Below are 10,319 nucleotides of genomic sequence, written 5' to 3' on the forward strand. Positions count from 1 at the left end.
CATAAAATGAGCTAGATAGAAGCATCAATCATCTACATTTCTTTTGTAATTGTAGCATGCATAGAAAACTAGCCAACTATGAACATTAATTTGCTATTCTTTTCACCTTGGTTTGTCAAAATTTACTGCATGATTCTTCTCTTACTTGGGGACAAGCAAAGTTTAAGTTTGGCATTGTGATGACATGTCATCATGTCATGTTTTTCTATGCTTTTTCATACAAGAAATTGATGATTAGTGCTTAAATCTTGAATGCTTTTGTGCTTAAATGGTATATTCCTTTGATCTTTTGATTTCATAAACTTTGTAGGAAATAAGAAGAAAAAGAAGCAAAAAGTACAAAATAAGCTAAAAAGGAGGAAAAAGAAATTCTAAGGCACATTTTGGAGTTTGGGCACACTTTGGAGCCTTAGGCCACGCTTTAAAAAGCATGGCCCATGATTTAAAAAACAAAAGCACTCTTGGCGCGAAAACGTCACGACGCGCACACGTACAAGACGCGCACGCGTCGGGCAAGGAATTTTGAAGACCCACACGTACGCGTGCATGATGCGCACGCGTGGATGTAATTAGCATTCATTTGCAAAGAGAACACTACGTTGCATGTGTGAGCATTTTTGAGCAATACTAAAATTGGAATGGAAGTATAGCCATCAACGCGTACGCGTGCATGACGCGTACGCATGGGTGTGACTTACTTGAAGAAGGATGCGCAAGCGTGGGCTGAGTGGCAGCGTGGGAGTAGCATGTTTGAAGACCCACGCGTACGCGTAGGTGACGCGTACGCGTGGAGAACGCTCAATTGAAGAACGCTACGCTCACTTAGAGAACGCTGCAAGGGACGCGCATGCGTAGATGACGCGCTCGCATCGTGTGCCAAATTGCCAAGGCACGCGTACGCGTGGAAGGCCCAAAACGCAAAAAGGACACGCTCGCGCAGAGGACGCGTATGCATCGGTGAATGAACGCTGCACTCAATTTGAAAATGCTCTGTTCTCTTGGAAGTGCAACTCTGGCTCAATTAATCTAATTCAAAGCCCATCGAAAATTCAAAGCAAGCAGAGCCCATTGACATCACAAGAAATAGTTAGAATAGGAATTTCATTTGAGTTGTAATTTATTTTAAATTTCAATTTCCTTTGTAATTTAGGAATGCCTATAAAAAGGCTTTAGTTCTATTAGGAAAAGGGGGGATCTGTAAGTAAAAAAAGAGATCACGGACAGTAGGAGTAGGAGTAGAATAGAGGCTTAGGCTGGAGGATTAGAGACTCCAGAGCTCTCTTGGAGGATTAGAGACTCCAGAGAGCTTAGTATAGTTGATACACTTTTACATTTCAATTGTGTTGAATTCAGTTTACTTTTATTACAAATTTCAATCTTCTGCACTTCTATTTCTCTGCAACTTTACATTTCTGTTCATGATTCAGTCTGATTTAATCTTCCTACAATTTAGATTTCCTGTTAATTGTTCCCGATTTCTTTTCGATTGCTTGATCTACTGATTTCTTTAATTTCCCTGCACCCAATTCCCTTTACATTTGATGCAATTTACTTTTCTTGCTCTTTAAGCTTCTGCTGATTTACATTCTGCACTTTAAATTTACTGCAATTTACTTTCTGTTGCTTCAATTTCACCCAATTCACCGCTGTTAGCTTGACTAAACTAATCACCTCACTAAAGTTGCTTGATCCATCAATCCCTATGGGATCGGCCTCACTCTTGTGAGTTATTACTACTTGATGCGACCTGGTACACTTGCCGGTGAGTTTGTGTGGAATTGTTTTTCCCTCATCACTAGCGTATACCATGGAGACCATAATCTCCCCAGAGATTGGCTGAATTGGTGTCTCGAGAAGTCCCCTACGAAATCATGGATTAACCCTCTGAGAGATGTATAGCCATAGCTGTTGGCTCGTGCTTTTCTTCCAGGTACTCACACGAACCCAAGTAGATGCGAGTGTTTGTCAGGCATGTTCGTCTTAGTGTGATGAACAGAGCTAATTTGTTAAATCATCATGTTCATCACGATGAAGATCGGGATATACATCTTAGAGATAGATCAAACACGAATTGAAGAAGAAGAAATAGTACTTTTATTAATTCATAGGACTTAGCAGGGCTCCTCCCCTCAACCTAGGAGGTTTAGAAACTCATATTGAGGTGTACAACGATGGTGAAAACAAAAATAATGGGAAAAGTGATGAAAGGATTGTGATCTCTGTTCGAATGACATGAATAAAAGCTCTTAAATACTAAACTAATGACTAGTAAGTGTACAACAGTCATTTTAGTGCTAAAATCTACTTCTAAGGCCCACTTAGTAAGTGTTTGGGATGAGCTTAATGAGATCCACATACTATGAGGTCTTCTGGATGTGAAACGCCAGCTAGGGAGTCATCTCTGGGCTTTTGGATATTGGGCTTTACTTCCTTGGGGGCTGGACGCCAAAAAAGGCAGGAAGCTGGTGTTGGACGCCAGTTTTAGGCCTTCTAATCCGAAACAATATATAAACTATTATATTATGCTGGAAAGCTCTGGAAGTCAGCTTTCCATAGCCGTTGAAAATGCTCCATTTGGACTTCTGCAGCTCCAGAAAATCTCTTCTGAATGCGAGCAGGTCAGATTGGACAGCATCTGCAGTGCTTTCTCTGTCTCTAAATCAGACTTCTGCTCCATCTCCTCAAATTTAGCCAGAAAATACCTGAAAAGGTACAAAAAAATACAAACTCAAGGTAGAATCCAAAAATATGAATTTAACATTAAAACCTGTAAAAACTTAATGAAAACTAAGTAAAACCTATTAAAAACTATATGAAAACTAAGCCAAAAAGCGTATAAAATATCCGCTCATCACAACACCAAACTTAAACTATTGCTTGTCCTCAAGCAACTAAAAATAAAATAGGATGAAAAGAAGAGTAGGATGTAATAAATTTCTGAATTTCCAATGAAGCTCAGTCAATTAGATGATCGGGTTTTGGTAGCTTTTTGTCTCTGAATAGTCTTGGCATCTCACTATCCATTGAAAATAAGGATGGCTGGCATCTTTAGGAACTTAGAATACAGATAGTATTATTGATTCTCCTAGTTTAGCTCTTTTCGATTCTTGAACACAGCTTTTAGAGTCTTGGCCGTGGCCCTAAGCACTTTGTTTTCCAGTATTACCACCGGATACAATAATGCCACAAACACTTTAACTGGGTGAACCTTTTCAGATTGTGACTCAGCTTTGGTAGAGTCCCCAGATAGAGGTATCCAGAGTTCTTAAGCACACTCTTTTTGCTTTGGACCACGACTTTAACCGCTCAGTCTCAAGCTTTTCACTTGACACCTTCACGCCACAAGCAAATGGTTAGGGATAGCTTAGATTGAGCTGCTTAGGCCAGGATTTTATTCCATTGGGCCCTCCTAACCACTGATGCTCAAAGCCTTGGGCCCTTTCACTCTTGCCTCTTAGTTTAAAGGGTTATTGGCTTGTTCTACTTCTTTTGCTTTTTCTGTATACTCTTTTTTTTTACGGCTTTTTCTTCCTTCAAGAATCAATTTTTAGATTTTTCAGATTATCAATATTTTTTATTCTTCTTCATTCTTTCAAGAGCCAGCATCATAAAATTCAACTTCAAACATGCACTGTTTATTCTTTCATTTAGAAAACTAAAGCAATGTAACCCAATCAAATTAATGTAACTATTCTTTATTAGAAAGCTCAAGAAAATCTATGCATCTTTATTTCTTCTAAAAAAATCTACTATTTTATTCATGTTCAATGATGATAAGAGGAATAATTTATAGCTAATTGAAAAAATTAAAATTAATTAATTACTACTAATGCTTATATAATCCTAAAAATTAAAAGACATAAAATTAAAATTAAAATAAAAACTTAATTACTATTAGTGATCATGCAACTCTAAATTAGGATGGAAATACGTGAGATAGAAAAACAAGAATTAGAATAACCACAGAGTTGAAACTCAACAATCTTCAGCTTGGGGGATGCTGTTTTCTTCAGGCTGTGGGACACCTGGCTCTTCAACTTGAAAGGCGCATGGTTCTTGAGTTGGATGGGCGCTGGGCTCTTCAGGAAAAAGCTTCTGGCGCTTTAGCTCCTCAAGATCACGCCTTTGCTTCTCTTGCTCTTTGATTAGTTTGCAAATCATGCTAGTATGATCTTGCTGCTCCTCTCTGAGTTGATCCAGCGTGCTCTGTAAGTGAATTACAGATGCCTTCAGATGGTCCCAGTACTCCATTGGAGGGATCTCTTGGGATGCCTTTGGTACCTTCCTCTTTAGGTTATCATCTTCTAGTTGGGAGCTCTCCATCACTGGGATAAGGTTATCCTCTTGGATCAGAACCTTAGCCTCCTTGCATAGGCGAAAGATGAGATTTGGATAAGCCAGCATGGCTCTAGTAGAATCTCTGTGTGCTAGCTTGTAAATCTCAAGGGGAATTATTTGGTGGACTTTCACCTCATTCCCTGTCATGATGCAGTGGATTATTATTGCTCTTGCAATATTGACTTCAGATCTATTACTTTTGGGGAGAATGGAGCGACCAATAAAGTCTAGTCATCCTCTGGCAACAGGGTTGAGCTCGTCCCTGGTCAGCTGGCATGGCTCTCCTTGTGTATTCTTAATCCATTGAGTTTCGGGCAAGCATATGTCCTTTAAGACTTGATCCAGCTTTTGGTTGGCTAAACTCTTCTATTGTATGACTCACAGTCATCCTTCAGCTGGGGTAGTTTGAAGATCTCTCTCACCCTATCCTGGTGAAAGTATATGATCCTCCCTTGACCATGGTGCGAAAAGTGTAGAAGGCTGTTCCATCCTTCTTTTGCTTATCTGTCATCCACAGATTTGCATAGAATTCTCGGATCATACTGTATTCAACATTAAACTCAAGATCACTTAGAATCTCCCATCCTCTCCTTTGAATATGCTTCTTGATATCTGGATATTCTTCTTCTCCAAGGTTGAATCCTACTTAAGGGTTACTGTCCTTTTGCTCATTATCTTACGATAATGCTCCTCATGCTGCTTGGTGAAGAAGTAAACAGGTTTGAGAACAACTGTTGAGTTATTTTCTTTCTTGTTCTTTGGGGATATCTTGCTAATTCTTGGAGCCATGGGATTGAATTCTTGAAAGAACAAGGCTCCTGCCACACCAAACTTAAAAATTTGCTCGTCCTCAAGCAAAAGGTAAGAAAGGAAGTGAACTTGAACAGAGAGTAGAAGAGATAAAAGATAAAGATAAAGATTAAAAGATAAAAATAAAGATTTTTGAAAAAGTAAAATAAGAGAAGTTGTTAATTTTAAAAGATAAGAAAAGATTTTAAGAGGATAGAAAGGGATTAAATACAAGATATTGAACAAGATAAAAAGATTTTGAAAGAATTGATTTGAAAAAGGATAGGAAAAATAAAATAACAAAAATGTTCTAATTTTGAGATTGATTTGAAATGGATGTACTTGAATAGGATTTGAAAAAAATAAATTTGAAAAATGTTTTTATTTTGAAAATTAAAATAAAATATTTGAACAAGATTTTATTTAAAAATTAAAGAATTTTTGAAATTAGATTGGATGAAGTTGAGTTGAATCAAGATGAGATTGAAAAACTAAAAATTACCTCCCTGCTGTCACCATGGGCGTTCAAACGCCCAACCCTCTACCCTTACTGGCGTTTAAACACCAGTAAGCTCCTAACTCCAGGGTATTCTGTTTGCTATTCTGCATCATTCTGTCTCTGTTTAAGCACTGAACAAGATCACAAACACTAAAAATAATATAAAACATAATTAAAACAAATTAAAAAGAAAATTAATGAAAATAAAAATGACTAGAGAAATTAATAAAGTATGAGTATTTTTTGGGTTGCCTCCCAACAAGCACTTCTTTAATGTCTTTAGCTGGACTTCATTGTACTTAACTTAGTAACAGTGTTGAGCCTCCTGGCTTTATATCCCCTTCAAGGTAATGCTTAACCCTCTGTCCATTGACAGTGAACCTGGTTTCTTTACCTTGAAGTTCTATATGCCCGTATGGTGATATCTTGGTAATCACAAACGGTCCTATCCACTGGAATTTAAGTTTCCCAGGAAATAGTCCGAGTCTTGAGTTGAAGAGCAGGACCTTCTGTCCTGGTTCAAAGACTCCAGTAGCTAATTTCCTGTCATGCGAACCCTTTGCCTTTTCCTTATAGATTTTTGCATTTTCAAATGCATCTAACAGGAATTCATCCAACTTATTTAGTTGGAGCAGCCATTTCTCCCCGGCTGCTTTGGCATCAAGGTTAAAGAATCTAGTAGTCCAATAGGTTGTGTTCTAGTTCCACTGGCAAATGACAGAACTTCCCATATACTAACTAATATGGCAAAGTTCCAATGGGGGTTTTGAAAGCTGTTCTGTATGCCCATAGAGCATCATCAAGCTTTCTAGCCCAATCCTTTCTAGAGGCATTTACTGTCCTCTCTAGGATTCACTTCAGTTCTCTATTTGAGACTTCAGCTTGCCCATTAGTTTGGGAATGATACGGTGTTGCTACTTTATGGCGAACTCTGTATCGGCTTAAGACAGAATTCATCTGTCTGTTGCAGAAATGAGTTCCTCCATCACTAATTAGTGTCCTAGGGACACCAAACCTGCTGAAACTATTCTTTTGGAGGAACTTCATTACTACTTTAGTATCATTAGTGGGTGTTGCTATTGCTTCAACCCATTTAGACACGTAATCTCTTGCCACAAAGATGTAGGTGTTTGAGTATGAGGGCGGGAATGGTTCCATGATATCTATCCCCCATACATCAAATAACTCAATCTCTTGGATTCCTTGTTGAGGCATGTTGTGACCATGAAGAAGGTTACCAGCCCGCAGGTAACTATCACAGTTACGGACGAACTCTCTAGAATCTTTAAAGAGAGTAGGCCAGTAAAAGCCACTTTGGAGTACTTTAGTGGCTGTCCGCTTACCTCCAAAGTGTCCTCCATAGTCAGAACTATGGCAATGCCATAGAATTCTCTGTGCCTCTTCTTCAGACACACAGTGTTAGATTATTCCATCTGAGAATCTCTTAAAGAGATATGGTTCATCCCAAAGGTAGTATTTTGCATCATGCATGAGTTTTCGGGCTTGCTGCCTGGAAAACTCTTTGGGAATGAACTGTATAGCCTTATAGTTTGCAATGTCTGCAAACCAAGGTACTGTCCGGATGGCATAGAGTTGCTCCTCTGAAAAATTTTTGGATATGTTAGTAGAGGGAGAGGAAGTGCCTGCTACTGGCTTAATTCGGGACAGGTGATCAGCTACCTTAGCTTATTCTCTGTCCCTTTTTCTGTCTCTAATTTCTATATTAAACTCGTGCAGGAGTAATACCCATCTTATAAGTTTTGGTTTGGAATCCTGCTTAGTGAGTAGATATTTTAGGGCAGCATAGTCAGTATAAATAATAACCTTAGATCCTACTAAGTAAGATCTAAACTTTTGAATGGCATAAACCACTGCAAGTAGCTTTTTTTCTGTAGTAGTGTAATTTTTCTGCGCATCATTTAATACGCGACTAGCATAGTAAATGACATGCAAAAGCTTATCATGTCTCTAACCTAGGACTACGCCAATTGCATGATCACTTGCATCACACATTAGCTCAAATGGCAGGTCCTAGTTGGGTGCAGATATGATAGGAGCACTGACAAGCTTGGCCTTAAGAGTTTCAAAGACATGCAGGCATTCTTGGTCAAAGACGAACGGAACATTTGTCGCCAAGAAATTGCACAGGGGTTTGGTGATTTTAGAAAAATCTTTTATGAACCGCCTGTAGAATCCTGCATGTCTTAGGAAGCTTCTGATAGCCTTAACACTAGTAGGTGGAGGCAAGCATTCGATTACTTCCACCTTAGCTTGATTTACTTCTATCCTTTTGTTTGAGATCCCATGCCCAACAACAATGCCTTCAGTTACCATGAAGTGGCATTTCTCCCAGTTTAAAACTAGGTTTGTTTCTTGACATCTTTTTAGGACCAGGGTCAGATGATCAAGACAAGAGTCAAATGAGTCTCCATAAACAGAGAAGTCATCCATGAATACTTCAAGGAACTTCTCTACCAGGTCAGAGAAGATGGATAACATACATCTCTGAAAGGTGGCAGGTGCATTGCACGGGCCAAAGGGCGTTCGTCTATAGGTGAATACGCCCGAAAGACATGTGAATGCCATTTTTTCTTGATCTTGTGGATCTACTTAGAATGTTCAATAAAAGCATGTCCTTCATGAACTTTGCATAAGAAGGTATCTGTTCAAGAGCTTCTACAAAAGAAATCTTTATCTCTAATGTTTTGAGATACTCCGCAAAGCGGGCAAACTGTTTATCCCTTTCCTTTTGACAGAGTTTCTGAGGAAATGGAATTTTAGCCTTGTACTCATCAACCTTGGTTGAAGGAGGCCGAATGCCATGTAAGTTGGAAGGGGGGTTACTAGCTTGCATAGGAAGGTTGTTATCAATGAACAACTGACCTCCCTTGCATGGGCATTCAACGCCCAAGCTGTTGTCCCCTTGGGCATTTGGACGCCCCTTCTCTCCCTTTTCTTGGCGTTCTACGCCAATAAGGTCACCTTCCTGGGCGTTTGAACGCCCAGTCTCTGCCCTTTCTTGGCGTTCAATGCCAAGAGAGATACCTTTCTGGGCGTTTAAATGCCTAGAGTTATTTTGTGCAGAGATCTGGTTCTCCTCTATGAGCTTTTTGTTTTTATTATACTGAGGTTGGGTGTTTAAGGTTTTTTCACTCCTCAGTTTGACACCCTGGCATTCATCTGTTATCTACTTAGATAACTGCTGCCTTGTTTGACTCAACTGGGCTTCTATATTCCTATTAGAAGCCAGAGTTACTCGCAGAGCCTCTTGCAGTTCTAGCATTTGCTGGGCAAGGGTGTGCAGTTACTGGGTCAATAGGCCATCCTACTCTGGAGGGTTAGGTTTAGCAGCTACTGCCTTAACCTCTCTTTTTATGGAGGTTTCAGGAGATGAGTACAGATGCTGAGTAGTGGCAACTATCTCAATAAGCTCTTGAGCCTCTCTTATGGTCTTTCTCATGTGTATAGAGCCACCAGCAGAGTGGTCCAAAGTCATTCTAGTCATGTCTGAAAGCCCATAGTAGATGATGTCTAATTGTACACATTCTAAAAATATTTCAGTGGGACATTTCTTTAGCATCCTCTTATACCTTCCCTAGGCTTCATAAAGAGACTCATTATCTCCTTGTTTGAATTCTTGGATGTCCAGTCTCAACTGAGTCATCCTTCTAGGGGAAAAGTGATAATTTAAAAATTTGTCCACTAACTATTTCCAAGTTTTTAAACTATTTTTAGGCTGGTTATCCAACCACCTTTTTGCTTGATCCTTTAAGGCAAAAGGAAAGAGCAGTAACCTGTAGACCTCTTAGTCTACTCCCTCATTGTGTACTGTGTCAGCTATCCTTAAGAAATCTGCAAGAAATTCTGTAGGTTCTTCCTGAGGAAGCCCAAATACTAGCAGTTCTACTGCAACAGAGTAATAAGTTGAGGGCTCAATTCAAAGCTACTAGCTATAATTTGAGGTATGCTGATACTTCTTCCATAGAAGTCAACAGTGGAAGTTGTATAAGATCCCAGAGTTCTCTTGACCTCTGCATTTCCACTTGGGTTTATGATTAAGAAAAGTAGAAGATGAAGAAGGAAGAAGATAAAAAGAGTAGAAGAAGAGATAGAAGTGAATTAAAATATTTTTATTTTTATTTATTTATTTAATTAATTTTTGAAAATAAGTTAATTAATTTAAAATGAATTTAAAATTTAATTGTTAAATTTTTTAAAATAGATGAGAGAGAAGAAAGAGAAATTTTTGAAAATTAATAGAGAAGAGTTTTAGTTAGGTAGTTTTGAAAAAGAAGAGAGAACAGAAGATATTATTTTCAAAAATCAAGGAAGAGAAGAGTTAGTTAGGTGATTTTGAAAAAGAAAAGAGACAAGATGAGAGTTAGTTTTTCAAAATTAAAAGAGAAGAGAGTTAGTTAAGTGGTTTTGACAAAGAAGAGAGAGAAGATAAGATATTAATTAAGAAAAGATAAAAATAAAAATAAAAGTAAAAGAAAAGATAAGAAAAGATTTAAAATTAAAATTTGAAATTAGAAAAAAGATAAGATTTTGAAAAAGATATGATTAAAAAAATTTGAATTTTGAAAAAGATAAGATAAAGATAGGATTTTTATTTTTGAAAAAATTTGAATTTTGAAAACTTGCCAACTAAGATATGATAGGATAAAATTTTGAAAATTGAAATCTGAATTTT

Source organism: Arachis ipaensis, chromosome B09, assembly GCF_000816755.2.
Source record: "Arachis ipaensis cultivar K30076 chromosome B09, Araip1.1, whole genome shotgun sequence".
Taxonomy (NCBI): domain Eukaryota; kingdom Viridiplantae; phylum Streptophyta; class Magnoliopsida; order Fabales; family Fabaceae; genus Arachis; species Arachis ipaensis.